This window comes from Podarcis tiliguerta, assembly GCF_965153285.1.
Source record: "Podarcis tiliguerta genome assembly, chromosome: 14".
Classification (NCBI taxonomy): Eukaryota; Metazoa; Chordata; class Lepidosauria; order Squamata; family Lacertidae; genus Podarcis; species Podarcis tiliguerta.
In genome coordinates, this window is record NC_139547.1 from 36,149,377 (window position 1) to 36,164,832 (window position 15,456).

Consider the following 15,456-nt stretch of genomic DNA (forward strand, 5'->3'; position numbering starts at 1 on the left):
ATATGAGTACAAATTTTGTATTGCTGACATTCTTAGGCATAGTTCTGTTCAGATGGACTTTAGGGCTGTAGTAGTGAAAAGAGCAGGCTTGAAAGACTGTAAATCAATGACATGATACCTTGCCAGAGGTAATATCTGTATTTTAAAAGATTGCATTAATAATGTTTCTTGGACTGCAGTGGTAAGGTGCTGGTAAGATCTCATTTGGAGTAAAGCTCCTACCACCTTCCCATTTGGGGGCACCAGCATTGAATAGGGATATTGGAAGCTTTGAAGCAAAGGATAGGTACAAAGATAGTAAAGGTAAAGGGACCCCTGACCATTAGGTCCAGTCATGGCCGACTCTGGGGTTGTGGCGCTCATCTCGCTTTATTGGCCGAGGGAGCCGGCTTACAGCTTCCGGGTCATGTGGCCAGCATGACTAAGCCGCTTCTGGCGAACCAGAGCAGCGCACAGAAACGCCGTTTACCTTCCCACCGGAGCTGTTTATCTACTTGCACTTTGACGTGCTTTCGAACTGCAAGGTTGGCAGGAGCAGGGACCAAGCAACGGGAGCTCACCCCGTTGCGGGGATTCGAAACAAAGATAGTAGCACAGTCTAAAAGTCACCCATACCAAGCAAAGTATACTACTTTTAGCACACACAAAAATACAGAAGGGTAATGTGCTGATTTTCACATTTTGTTTTTAAAAGGTAAGACGTGAGAGAGCCATTATTTACCCATATCTACTAGAATAGCAACACTGGATTTAAACTGTAGACATGTAGATTTTAAGTTAAACGTTAGGGAAGCCTTTCCAAATATAAAAAGAACCGCCTGTTTATTCATTCTGTTATTGAAGGGATTTCTTTCCCACTCTTCAGCTTTAACAAGCCCTCAAGGTGGCTTATAGGAGCAATAAAAACAAATAAAATAGAATTAATTAAAACAGGCAATAAAAATGCAAATGAGAAGCACCAGCAACCAGGAATTGCAAATGCTATTAAAAACATGGGCAAACTGGATGGACCTATCCTGGTGTCTGAATGATGGCAATGTCAGTACTAGGAGAAATTTCCTAGGGAGGGAATTCTACAACTGGGGTGCCATAGCAGAAAAAGCCCTCTCTGCTGCTCTTGCAACTTGTTCTACCTCTTGAGGGAGGTACTTGGAGAAGGACCTCAAATTAAGGTTTTAATTGATAGACAGATTCATGTAGGAGAAGGCTGTTCTTAAGGATTTATGGATTTTGTTTATGCTGAAGTTTTGAAAGTGTGGATGGGCAAATATCAAGTCAAGAATGGCTTGGCTATAGGATAGCCTATTTTAAAGTAGCAGCATAGACAAAGGTATCTTGGGGTAGAGGGGCTTTTAAGTTCCTAGATATTGTGATGCTTGTCCTTCCTGCTTCCCTGTATGCTGTGTTCACCCATAGGCTGGCACTTTCCATGGTAGAGTAGCAAGGTCACAGTGGATGACAGCACCCATCTGTCTAGCAAAGCTTTAAGTCTTTTGTTGGCTCTCCATCTGTGACCTGTAGGCCTACAGCATCTCATCACTTGGTCTCCCCCGCCCCCTGTTCCAAGCACATGTACTGGCTTGTGCCAAGATTACAAAAGATTTGTTTGCAAGAGGCTGTGCCTGCAACCAGAGTTGTAGCCTGCATTTAATCCTTACCACTACTGTATTTCTGACCTTGTCTGTGTTCTGCACATGGGGAAAGGTTAATTATGTGCTTAATGTCTGGGGTGGGGGAAGAATTAGAGAAAGTTGTGAGTGGTCTAGGCATTCTCCAAAGCACATTTGTTGGAGAATTCATAAACAGCTGCAGAACAGTTCTCCCAGCTGATGGCTGGAGATGCAGCTGTCTGAGGAAGGGCATATAAAGTGTGAAAAGGGAGTTGATAAGAAAGGGAGTCTACTTGTCTGCTATCAAGGGGTTCACCTATTGCCAGAATCATCATATGTCTCAGTGTAGAATGCCAGCTGTCTGGATAATGGCCAGTAGGTGGATGGTTTGTGTCTATAATGCTGCATTATTTTGGGGGAGATTTGTGAGCAGTGCGGGGAATTGACTCCCCTGCCCATCGTTTGGGCACCTCAAGCTGTCCACACAGCTTGGCCAGAGCAGCATTTGCAATTCTGAGCTGAATTTCCTTTTCTCCTTGCTCAGCTTGCAGTTTGAACATCCCTTAACCTAGGCAGTGTTTTTTTACATTCTTGTGCTGGCTCTTAAAGTATCTGATAACGGTGCTATTCCTGGAGCTGCTGCGAAGGGACATTTTGCTGGCACTGGGGAGGGCATAAGCTGCTACTCAGAGGCTATACATAAGCCTCTCTAAGAAATGAAGGTAGGCAGGAGGAAGGTAAACAAAATATTTTTGTCTTACATAGTGTTCAAACTGGAGAGAAGAAAACCCCATGAAGAGAGCAAGAGTGCCACTCTGAATAAAATTGTCCTAGCCTTGTAGGGCATGGATTGCCATCCAGGTGCCCTAGACTCTGAGCATTTTCTTTCTTTTCTTTCTTTCTTATTAAAAGTAATTCTTTAGCCCTCTTCAAAAGAATGTTATGGGACAAAATGTGCAGATACCTTCTAAGCAATTTCTTTGAAATCAGTGTGGTTTTCCTAGTACTGAGGAACACTTTGTTATTAGACAGCCACAGCCTCTCTGTGTTTGTGTGTGTATAGGAGAGGGATGTGGTGTCTTATCTCCACAACCAGTACCAACAGGACCTAGGTGACTTCCCATGGTAAGATTGTCAGGGGTGGTTGCCTCTCTTAATTTTGTGTTCTCCCACACTTCCCAGGACAATCATTTTGTGTTATGCTATGCCCCTTCCATGGCAGCCATCGTGTGACTGGTGCCCCTAGCACACTCTCAAAATTCAAAATGTGCCCACTAGTCTAAAAAGGCCCCTATTGCAGGACTTTCCTGGAACATCTTGGCTGTTGATTTGCTCCAGAGTCAATCAAAGTGTGTAAGCCTATCACTTACCTGTTAGGACAACAGTTCATGATGGGTGTTCACAAATCTGAACAGAAGTAGCACGGTGGGTGGAAATGGTGTTACAACTTTCTGTTCACGTGTTGTGTATTTGAGAATATTTTAAACAGATTACTCCCTTGATCCAATATGCACATCTCTTTCTCAGTCAGGATAGTTAACATGAAAGACAGCAAATGCAATGTAGTGGTTAGACTAGAGTGGGGAGGCCTTGGTTCAAATCCCCAGTCAGTTATGGGACTTAGGGGGCAACCGGGGATGGGGGAGAATGGGAGACTACCTTAAGCTCTTTAGAAGAAAGCCAGGATATAAATGTGATGAATAATAAAAATATATGTTCCTTTAACTCATCCCCCTTCATTCCACAACCATTTGTAATGTAGATTTGAATGGACATTTCTCATTATAGGTGGGGAAATCAGAGGGTTGTGATGGTTGTAGTTGCTGCATTTTAAAATCCACTGGCAAACTTGAGTGATCTTGGGTGGGTGGGCCTATCTGCCACATACAGCTTTCACTCTGTCATGATATTGATGCCTGTAGATCATAAATTGATGATCCTGGTGCTGGCTTGGAATGGGCCAGGGGTGGGGGGAGAGCGATCTTAGTTCAGGGGCCTCTGTTTCAAGTAGCTCCTGGCTGACAGACACTGGCTCAGGCTGGTGTTGGAGCCAGAGTCTGGGTTCAGCACCACCGTGGCTTCTGCTGCTGGCCTGCTGATTCCTCCTCCTCTGTGTGCCCTGGTCATGACACTACCCAGACATGAATATGCCCAGCCTCTTTGCCATGGCAGAGGCAAGGCAGCTTCCAAAGTGAGAGACAAGTGCGTGCTGAGCTTTGGAGGCTGAAGTGCAGTGGTTGGCTGTACTCTTGAGATGTATGTAGCGGAGGTGTGAGTGATCCAAGCAGACAGCTCTGCTGACCCATTTCCCCCTCTGCTCTTCCTCTTGACTTTATTTACTAGTGCTACAGATTGCAGTGTAGACCCCAGCTGAATAACAATCTAGGCAGCCAGTCACTGGCAAAAAAAACCCTTCATCCTTTACAAGCCAGGGCTTACCGCTCTAGGTTTGGCAAATGGATAACTAGATTCTTCAGGGAACCAGACATCTGTACCGGCTGCCTGTTTTGTGGGTGCTTCAACTTGGGAAAGGTCTTGCCTGAACTAGCTCCATCATATCCAGAATTCTAGACTCTTTTCCCAGAAGCCTTCTTCATATGCACATTTGAGCCTGGTTTATATGTTATACTCACCATGTGGAAAGTAGCCACATGTAAGTCAGGCTCTGAAAGCTGAGGATTCTGTGTTATCCCAGGTGCAAGCAAAGAGGACCATAGAGCCATTGATTGCTTTTCTCCATCTGCTGTTTATCTCAGGCTATCCTATCTCTCCCTTAATGACTAATTGCCCCTAGGTGTTGAAGTGGGGCAGAGCAAAGATAATTAGCTGCTTTTTGCCATATTAATCAGAAATATAGGAGTTCCTGATGTGTAATTGCATTTGGTCTGAAACTGAAAAACCTAGAGTGACACATCGCTCAAGTCCTTATTTGTACTTCCTGTCTTAAATTGAACTGGTATTCCACACTAGCTTTTGCTGCAAAACAGGTTGGATTTTCACTACACAGATGCTGAGATTTGGAATGGCTCCACTTTGTGCCTGTATAGAAGCTCCAATGAGCTTTCAAGCTGCCGCTCTTAACTGTTTCTATGTCTAGGAAAGACCCTGGTCCCAAACAGCTTGTCAGTCAGTGTGGACAGTACTGAGCTAAATGGATCAATGGTCTGATTCTGTGCAGGGGAAGGGCTTGGGAGAAGTTACAGCTTGCTTTCTGCTTTATTTGGTTGGCATAAAAGTATTGTGCTACTATTGCTTTCAAACTTTGGGTGCTGCAAGAAGCTGGCTAGCTTATTGTGGCTTGAGTTTTCATAGGGAGGGTTGGAATATATCCAAAACTTCCAGTGGGACATTTGCAAATCAAAGCCCCTTGGCTCAAAGCCACTGTCTGCAGTGCTAAAATATGCTTGGAGGTTGATTCTAGCCCATTGAACACGTGGAGGCACTGAAGCAGTTCGGTGTTCTGCTTTTTGAGAACTCTCTTCCCTTAATTGCACTAATAAACCATATGTCAGGGTTGCTTTAAAAATAAATAAATAAGAGAGAGGCTGCTTAGGAGGCTAGGAAACTTCACTGCCTGTGGAAAAATGAGCTATCAGAGGAGTTTGGGGGGGCAGTGGGGGAGCAAATTTAAAGCATCCTTTGTGAATTATGGATTTCAGAGCTGCTCTTCCACCTGGAGCTGTTCTGAAGTGTGTGAAGGTCTCTGATGCCTCTGTGTTCATGCTAGGAACACAGGATATGAATCTAGGAAGCTACCATATACTGAGTCAGAGCATTGGGCCATCTAGCTCAATGTTGTCTACACAAAATGGCAGCAGCTCTCCAGAGTTTCTGACCCAGGGGTTTTTCTCAGCCCTTCCTGGAGATGCGGGAGATTGAAGTTCGGACCTTCTGCAGATATGGCAGATGTTGTACCACTGAGCCATGACTCTTTCTCAAGAGACTCCCCCCTGGAAGAGTTGGCCCTAGAGACGCTCAGTCAGTCATTGAAAATGTGCAAATTTTGGGATCAGCAGTGAAATCTGTTTTGGCCAACATTGTCCTCTTATCTCATCAAGAAGAGCCAATGAGATCTTGCTGGACCCAGGAGATATTACCCTTTGCCATTGCTGCTGCCTCTGAGCATTGTTTCATACCGTACAAAGGCAGAGAGAAAAGAACCACAAGAAGCTTGGCAAGGAGATAGGGAAGAGGTGTTCTTTAGCAATATGTATTGCATAGCTTAATAAAAAAAGGAGAAAAAAACACTTTGGAGAAATAGAAACTGTTCAGTTAGATACTTTGTTGGTATAAGTGTCTAAAATTAGCACGAGAAATTAAAATGCTCTTACAACTAGCTTTCAGCCTTTTTTCAGAATTTTCCAAAAATATTTAGATGCAACTGTGTGTGTGTGTGTGTGTGTGTGTGTGTGTGTTTACAGTGGGCAGTGTTAGAAGCCTGGTTCACATTCATATTAGCTAGCAGCACATAAATTGTTTTGTCTTGATTCAAAGTGCGGAAATTGTGATCACCCTAATTATAATTTGCAGACTCTGGACTTCATTTGGGTCTGAAATGCCCCAGAGGGTATCAAAGCCAGGTCCAAAGAGGGACAAAAACAGCACGCCAGACTCAGTCTAACAAATCACATTTTAAAAGGCATAGAAAAGGCAATAGTTTGCATGGTGGCTACAGGAACGCATACTTTTAATGACAAATGGTACAGATCTGCAACTAGTATGGGATTAATTGCTTTGCATTACTTCTTTGAATGATTTGGTAGCAGTGAGATGAAATGTAAAAGAAACTTGAGCTAAAACAAAAGACATGCTGTTAAGAAAGCTTGCCCTATAGAAGCAGTGAGCAAAGTAACTAGTTGTGTTGCTGACATAGTTGGTGGTTAAATGACCTGACTTCCCCTCAGCGCCTCCCTGTATTCCTCTTGATTCTAAATGCCGAAGACTCAAGATGCTAAATCCACTTCTCTGCACATTGCTTGTTTTTTGTTTTGTTTTAAACCAAGGTTAAAGCATCGTGAAGCTTCTCTGGGAGGTTAAATCTGGCAGTTAAATTATTAAATACAGTGATACCTCAAGTTAAGAACTTAATCTATTCCGGAGGTCCATTCTTAACCTGAAACTGTTCTTACCCTGAGGTACCACTTTAGCTAATGGGGCCTCCCGCTGCCACCACGCTGCCACCATGCAATTTCTGTTCTCATCCTGAAGCAAAGTTCTTAACCAGAGGTACTATTTCTGGGTTAGCGGAGTCTGTAACCTGAAGTGTCTGTAACCTGAGGTACCACTGTATGTATATGAGGTAAACAAGCGTAGTAATATGTCCTTTAAGAAAAAGTCCTTGGCATCAGAAACTAAAAGCCTGAACTTAACACTTAAACCCTTACAACACTTAAAGGGGTAATTGAATTGGAGTTCTCTAAACATAATACTCTGGTGGGCGAGACCAACCATTCACTAAACAGTGGTGAGATTTCCATATGCCCTGTTTACTTTCATATTTTGCTTTGGGGATGTTTAACCTTGTTCCTTTGAGGCTGCTCTGACATGCCCAGCATCTGGCTCCGTTATTTCGTTGATAGGTTCTTTATGGGTACATCTTTTTTGGACTTCTGGTCACCTGTGCCACCTTCTTGTCATTCTTAGAACACGAAGTGAGTTGTATCAGGCTTGTGGCATTGTTGTTGGTTCTTCGGATGTGGCACTGTCAAATTAGGACCTTCTCTCCCTTATTATTAATGCAGGTGCCATTCATGGGACTCTTTGTCAAGGCCATCCTGCTCATTAGTATCCAAGTACTGTACTTCAGTTGTCTTATCAGCAGGTGCCAGAGTCCTTAACCTAAACAACCTTTGTTGTTGCACTGAAGCTTCCCAGTGTGCAAGGTCAAGCCATATCAAGCCATACTTTGTTCTTGTTCAGCTTTCACAGCTTTTTAGTTCTAAGGTTCAGGAATATAATCTCAGTCTGAAGTCTAAAATATGAATCTGACGGTATCTGAAATATGAATCCAGGGCAGGAATGGGGAGCCTGTAGTCTCTCAGATATTGCAGACTACAGCTGCCATCAGCCCCAGCCAGCATGGCCAGTGGTCACAGATGATGGGAATTGTTATTTGAAGGGCCACAGGTTTCTTATCATGGCCTAATGTCTTTATACATGTGAGTCTGGGATCTTAAATATGAGCTTTTGACAATCTTAGGACCAAAGTGATAATATAATTTAACAAACATGCAGTGTACTTTATTTTTTTTATTAAAAAAGTATCAAAGTTCAGTTAGGTAAGGAATATATGAGCCCTCTTCCCTGCCTTTATATTCAGGATTATTCACATGCTATCTCATGTTCAGTGTAAGTATATAATGCAATAACTGGAGAGAGGATACTGCATGTTGCAGGGCGCTGCACATTGTTCCCTGCTCACCTCTTTGAAGGCTATACATGCTACATGGATCTCCCATAAGGACTTGCCTTCTGCTCAAATCTGCCTGCCTTATGAAGTTAGGTGAGGACCCTGTATGCTAGAAAAATGGGGTAGACAGTTTTAAAATCCCTGTATAGTTATACACTGTGGGCCTGAAACCTTTGAATGGCAGAATCCGGTTTCCTACGTGTTGATCCTTGGGCAGTAAATGCTTCCTAGGAACAACCTCATTTGCCTTCTCTCTCGTCTCAGATCCCAGTGCCAACTGTGGCTTGATCTTCCAAATTGTCCCTTTGGAGTGCAGACATTTACTAAATAGCTCTGTGAAGTAACTGAAAGGAGAGAATCATTAAAATAGGTTTGGTTTCCTTCTTGCCTGCCGAGAAATAGTGGCCCACTCCTTTGCAAGTTGCCTGTTACAGCTAGCGCTAAACTAGCCTTAGCAATTTTTCCCCCTAGAGAGGGATGCAATTGCCGTCAGATTTAGCCGTTTGCCATAGAGAATAACTTTCCCACTGCCTGGTGGGTGGAGGAATGATCTTTCATTTCTGCAGTGTCTGTAACAGCTGCATGTCCCTTCATCCCACCTCCCTCCCACAGGCAAGGCAGAGGCTGTCAGCTGGTTTTAAGCATGGCAACAGGCTGCACTCTGCACTCCTGCTGTTGAAGCAGCTAATTTTGCATGTGCTTGCATTTGCCCTAAGATACTTTCAGGAGCAGGAGGGGGAGAGGGAGGAGGTGGGGAAGGGGAGACTGTGAGGTTAATGGAGAACACTCCAAATAGTCAACTCCCCTCTGAGCTTTTCCAGAGTCTAGAAAACCAGACAGCTGTTTCAGTTATTCTCTCCCCTGACACACAATTCATGCTTGTCCTTGGAAGACTGATGGTGCTCTGGTTTTGGTGGTGTCCTCTGACAAATGGTGTAGGATATAACAAGGGACCGAATCTTATTGTGTACTGTGGCATTAGATTGGGCATTTTTGTTTGCTGTGCTGCAGCAAAGAGAAGAAGCCAGGATGCTATCTAAGGCCAGGATCTAAGCAGCTATTGTGGAATCTGAACTTTCACTTTCTTTGAACAGCAGACTCGGGCGCCATATCACAAAATCACTCTTGAATCTCTCTTCTGTTTCAAGAAGAGATTTGCTGTGCTGCATCAAAGGACAGCTGTTTGAGAAATGCAATGCCAGAGACTCCCTAGGCAGTGCGAATAATGCACTCAAAAAGTTTTGAGATACATTCAGTTGATGGCATTTTTAAAGGGTTGCAATGATTTGTATTTTTTTTGGACTGTGTTTCTACTGCCGATAAAATAACCCTTGCAGGTAGCCATAATGAAAACTGAACTATAAAATAACATTTGGGGAGTAGCCCTCCTGTCCCATTAAAAAAAATAATAATCCAAAAGTGACTCTAGATTAATATCTGCATGGAGCAAATGTGAGAAAACTTTCAAGTTCCACAGAATTCATCAGGTTGGATGTTATGCTGGAAACAAAAAGCATGGGGGGAGAAAGTAAAATATCTTGTGGGCTATCTGAAAACGTAGTTTGTAATAATCTTTAAATGGAATGATGGAGCTATTGCATTAGCTAGGTTAAGCAATGCTTGAGGTTTTAACTTGCTTTTGCTTACTATCCAGCCCAACTGAATAGTTTTAAAGAATATGAAAGCTTGTGAAGTTCATTGCAACCTTTTCATTGGTTCTTATAATGGTATTGCCCTGTTGTTTCTATTAAAACCTAAGCAGCTCAAGTCCTATGCAATAAGGCTTTTTATCTATGCCTGGTGACACACATGCTCTAGTGGAGGGGGGGTGTCTTCTGTGTACCATTCAAATAGTTGTCAGCCTGCCTCCTGCCCAGTATGGAAAAGAGCAAGGCAGAGGCAAAGGGAGTCTCTCAGTACAAATAAAGCTGTAGAGACTGCTTCTTGCCTGGAGTAACAAGCAACTCTGATCTAAGAAGTACCTCATAATCTGCTGTATTGTTAAGAGCCTATTCTTCTCCTCTGCCCAGAAGTGGAGGACTTCCCCAAACTGGTTTGGGCATACATTTCTCAGCTTAGACAAAATAGGCACGAGCCTTGTGCCCACATGCTGTGTCTTCACACCGCCCCTTCCCCTCCCTTCTCAGAGCAAGGCAATTTAATACTTCCTGGATTAATTGACCACAGTTTTCGATAGCATTAACAAGGAAACTGGTTACCAGGGCTGGCACAACCAGGTTCTTAAACCACTGTTTAAAAACCTTGCTTGTTCTGAATCTGTGAGCTTGTGAGAGCTTATACTTGTCTAGAGCTGGCGTGCCAGACAGAGATAGAAAATCGGCAAAGGGAAGCAGGTGGGTGGCCCTCCTTTTAAAGTTAAGCCCATACGGAATCAAGTAAAAAGTGAGAAGTTAATTAGCATTTCCTCTGCCTTGGGTGTGATAAAGCTTTGTGATGGCCTGTAGGGTAGCTGCGCCCAGCAGGATTCTGTTATTGAAGATCATCTGATGCTGTTCTATTCCCTCAGTTACTGTATGTGCCTTTCTTTTTTTTAATGTGCCTCAAAGGCAGACAGGGGCTGTGAATTTCTGTCTCTAGAATTGAGCAGATTAAAAAAAATGCTCTTAAATTATGGACAGTATTTTGATTGTCATTGAAGCAAGGAATGAGGTTAATGCTAGGGAATCCCTTAGGTTTGCTTTCTTCATGTTCTATTTGTGAATTCTTCCCATCCCATCTTTTTCTATGCCTTGCTCACCTTATACACCCAGAAAATTTAAATTCTTTTACTTTGATATATTACGCTAATTTACCAAATAAGCACAATTTCTTATTTGGCATAATTTGGCATTTTTGCTATTTTATTCTGCTTCTGCTGGTGTCAGGAGCTGCCAGGAATGTATAGATCTGTCAACTTTAGGGCCAGCAGAGGCTGAAGCTCTCCATATAGCTGTAGTGAGGGAACTGAGAATAGAAGCAAAATTTCCTCCTAAAATGAGAGCTGAGTTGAACATGGGACCTTGTTACTATGAAATTTATGAGACTCTTCTGGCTGCCAGCTCTCCGTCAGGTCTTAGGCCTTTCCCAGCCCAGATACCCAAGATCATTTTAATTGGAGATGCCAGGGATAGAACCACGGACCTTCTGAATGCAAAGCAGGAGCTTTACTTCTGAGCAATGGCTTTTCCCACTGATGCAGGATGCATCTGTGACTTGGAATCGCATTTCCAGCAGTGCTTCTCCCCATCTCATTCTCTGCCCACCCCAGACTGCAGCCAGGGTGACTCACTTTGTGCAGCAATTTGGCAGCAAATCAGCCAAGGTGGGCACTTGCTGAAATGCTGCAAAGACTTCAATGGCAACTCTGCAAAGCTGTCATCCTTGGCTCTGAATCACTTTGTCTTTGCTTAAAAGTAGTCATATTGTGAAGTATTTTGTGAATCTGCTCAGTTGTTTGGTCTTTCGCCAGTTTTTACTTTGCACCGGGGCAACAGTAATCAAGCTCCTCTTCAGAACTCACCTTTCATGCTGTGATCTCTAAAATGACAGTGTTTGTTAATGGCATAGGCTACCACTTGCCCACTCTTTTCAGCATAGCTCACCGATTTTCTGTCATCACTAAAGCACTGGGGCGCTGCGATCCAGAAACCTTGTCATGTTATGTGAATGCCGTGGGAGACAAATCCTTGTCCTTTAGGTCCCTGCTTGCAAACTGTTTACTTCCTGCACTTTTGGCCTGGGATTTGTTCCCTCCTAAACTTGATCTAAAGATGAACAGGTACCAGTAGGCAGTCCACTAATTTTGATGGTATAAACAACAGCAGATGTTCTGGTTAGGATGGCCCAGCAGGCTGCTGACAGCATGATGCTGGGCAGTCTCCCAGCAAAGATCACAGCCGTGTATTGCGCATGTGCTGAAGACCACTTTGGACCCTGCCAGATGCCAGTGAGGGTTGCGGAGAAGCAGAAGCTTCACTGCGCATGCATAGCAGACCATGCACCATTGCAGATTTCTTTATATACTTATTCATTCAGTTTATTGCTGAGAACTCCTCGAGCATGGTGGATGCAGGTATGAGCAGTGAACCTGGAAGGCCATGGTTCAGATCTAGCCTCTGTCATCACCCCCTCCATATGGTCAGGGGGTTGTGCAGAGCTTAGTGATCACAGACTCACTAGAAGGCCTTAGGCAAGGTGCTGTTCTCTTGCACACTCCCATCTGCAAAATGAGGATGTTGATACATAGGAAGCTATCTTATACCAAGTCAGACTGTTGGGATACCTAGCAAAGCCTCCTGCTCCCCAGCCGTGGGAGCCCAGATCCTTCTCCTGCTCGCGTGCCATGGCAAGCAGAGAGTTGGAGGCTCTGTAAAACTGCTTGGCTGAGGCAAGGGCAGCCACACGCTCCTCAGCCAAGCAGTTGAAATAAGAGGAAGGAAGGAACAAACTGCGCCTGCCCAGGCCAGTGCAGCTTGATTCTCACTCTTTGCTGGCCTGAGGGGCAGACTGCAATGGTGGTTACACTCAGCGGTACAGTGATATCTCGGGTTACATACGCTTCAGGTTACATACACTTCAGGTTACAGACTCCGCTAACCCAGAAATAGTACCTCGGGTTAAGAACTTTGCTTCAGGATGAGAACAGAAATCATGCGGCAGCAACGGGAGGCCCCATTAGCGAAAGTGGTGCTTCAGGTTAAGAACAGTTTCAGGTTAAGAACGGACCCCTGGAACGAATTGAAGTACGTAACCAGAGGTACCACTGTATATTGCTGTGGCCCTGAGTTGCTCTGCATCCAGCTGCTGGCTGCAACTTGTTTCTCCATTGCTGTGCTGGGTGCTGGAGGGACTCAGGAGCGGTGGCTAGTTTCAGTAGCTATATACCACTGAGTGAAACCACCATTGTGGTCTGCCCCTCATACCAGTCCTGGGCAATATATTGGCCTATTGGCTGGCAGCAGTTTTCCATGGCCTCACAGAGGGATCTTTCCCAATGTTATCTGGAGATGTCAGGGACTGAATCAGTGGCCCCTTTGCATGGCAAGCATGTTCTCTACAGTTTGTTGTAAGGATGAGTGAGATAGCAAATGTGAAGCACTTTGAACACTTTAAATGCACTGTGTGGATGATAAACACTCTTTTTATCAATCCCTGCCATCCCAAAAGCTTGGGGCAGGTAAGCAAAGATCAAACATCTTATTCAAATTTATCATTTTGTGGGGAGGTGGGGATTCAAAAGTTAAGGGCATGATGAGCACCCCAGGAATTGCTAGGAGACCTTTCTGGATAGGAAAGCATGGGTGAAAACGAGGGTGAGGCAATGGTAACAAGAGACAGCTTTAAAATATGGACTTGGATCAGAGATAACTCAGTTGGTTAGAGCGTCATGCTGATAAAGCCAGGGTTGCAGGTTTGATCACCATACGGGTCAGCTGCTTATTCCTACATTGCAGGGGTTGGACTAGATGATCCCCAGGGTTTGATTCTATGCTTGAGAGATCAAGCTAGTGGGCTCTTGCTGCAGCATTAGGCTTTAAAGAAACTAGCCTCGGAAAGCTGTGAAAGAGCAATCTGAATGTTGGTTGTCAACTGAAAATTGCATGAAAAATACAGCTTTTAATTAACCGGTAAAAAGATACTGCATCTTTGGCAAAAGGCTGATACCACCATATGGAACTCTGTTTTTGATACCATCTTCGTGTTCCATCTCATTCACAAACAGTTGCCGTTTAGAGGGGCAATTCTGAACATAAACATGCTTCCCCCCTGTGCCAGTGATCACTCCATAACTCAGCCTCTACTGTCATAAATGTCAGGAAGGCACTTAAGCAAGGGTTCAGGATGTAAAGGGCACCCTTGTGATTTCATCCCCTATTTGAGCTCATTTGAAAGGATTTTTCTTTGCTGGAGTTGCACTGTTGAATTTGTCTTTTATACTCCATGACTATAAATTCTTCTGTTGAACTTTCCCACATTTCCTCTCCACTCTGGCCAGCAGGTGAATCTCGGCAGTTTTTCACCCTTCACTGTGGCATGTGGCTTTTGCTCCTTGATCTGTCTTGCCAAGTGTTTTTCGTGTCTTACAGGCATGGCCTACATTGGGCTCCCTTTTCTGCTTGTTATCTGTTCTTTGATATTGGATAATTGATGGGAAATGTTTCTGGATGTGCGAGAGTGGGAGATTAAACCACAGCTTGGGGCTGAGGGATCTCCTAGGTTCTTCTCCTGCACAGTAGTTCAGTGACAAGATTTGCGATGATGCCAGAGAGAAAAAGGGCTTTGGAAGAAGCATATAAATGCATGTCAGAGATGTGAGTCTCCTGAACTTGTTTACTCAGTTCAGGCAGCATGTTAGAAATTCTCCAAAGCATGGTATGGAGGACTGAAAGTGTGTGGTGTGTTGACATTCACCCTCTTCCCTCTCATAGACCACAACAGCTTAGTCTGGGAACTTACATAGAAGTGAAGGCTCCACCCCTTCCTGGCTCTCAGTCAGGCCCTGATCCGTGTTTCCATGCACTTCCCCCTAAGTAGCCTCATCAGCCAGGCACTCCGATGGTGTCGCTAAAGTTCTTGCCTGACTTGCTGTCCCTTCTGCTCCTGTGACCCTGTGGGAGACTAAAACTCTTGAGACTTGGCAACCCTAGTATGCCATGAGGACAAGGAGAGAGCTTTAGTTTTGAGAGATTTCATTTTTTACCTCTTTCATGAGATTTGGTGCCTCCAAGTGTGAGATCGGATCCCTAAAGGTAGTTCAACTTGGTGTTCTTCCAAGTTAAACTGAAAACTAGGAAGAAGAGCGAGTGGCCAGTGTTGGCTTAAATGCAGTGCAGGGAGACTGGTGACATCACAATGTAGCCTCCTCCTGGTAGCCTAGCTGAGCTGCTGTGCAAAATGACAAGTCCACAAAAGAAACTCAGCTGCTGGCCCTGTAACTTCTGCCTAACAGACACACCATGAAGGGCTATGGTCCAAGGGGCTGTGCAGAGCTTAGTGATCCATCGCAGGCTGACCAGAGCTAGCGAGCTGAGAGGTAATGTGGGCACAGCGGGAGAGAAGGCAAAATGGGCTTAGCAACAAATATCAGAAGTCTGCATCAGGAGAAACTGGATTGTGCAATATGTGAATTATGTAGGTCAAGGAATTGGCATTTATTATTTTACATAATTCTGCTCCTAGTAGCCATGTGTAAGGATGAAAAAGCTTTGTCCCCTAAGCTACTAGCAATCTCTTCAGTGCACTTTTGTGTTCCTCCCCATTAGCATAAACTATAGTTTGCTGCAATGTCTGAATCAGCAAGTTGTGTAGCGCTAAACTACGATCAGAAACCCACCTGATTCTACTAACAATAGTTTGCTAATTTGGGTGGGATTGCTTCTTGCCAAAGGGAAGAAGCACTTGCCACTGGCGAGTTAAATTGTGGTTGACTGATTACAT

General features: G+C 44.2%; 1 protein-coding gene across 3 annotated transcripts in view; it reads left to right on the forward strand.

Annotated features, from left to right (window-relative positions):
- The window catches only part of CAPN15 (calpain 15), a 94,315-nt gene that overhangs the window by 44,697 nt on the left and 34,162 nt on the right, over positions 1-15,456 (forward strand). Inside the window, exon 1 of one of the 3 annotated variants that reach the window (XM_083412417.1) lies at positions 14,890-15,052. The exons of the other annotated variants lie outside the window; for them this stretch is intronic. The gene's annotated coding sequence lies outside the window, so the exon portion shown is untranslated. Of the gene's footprint in view, positions 1-14,889; positions 15,053-15,456 lie in introns of those variants that run through there. 3 annotated transcript variants of the gene reach the window in all.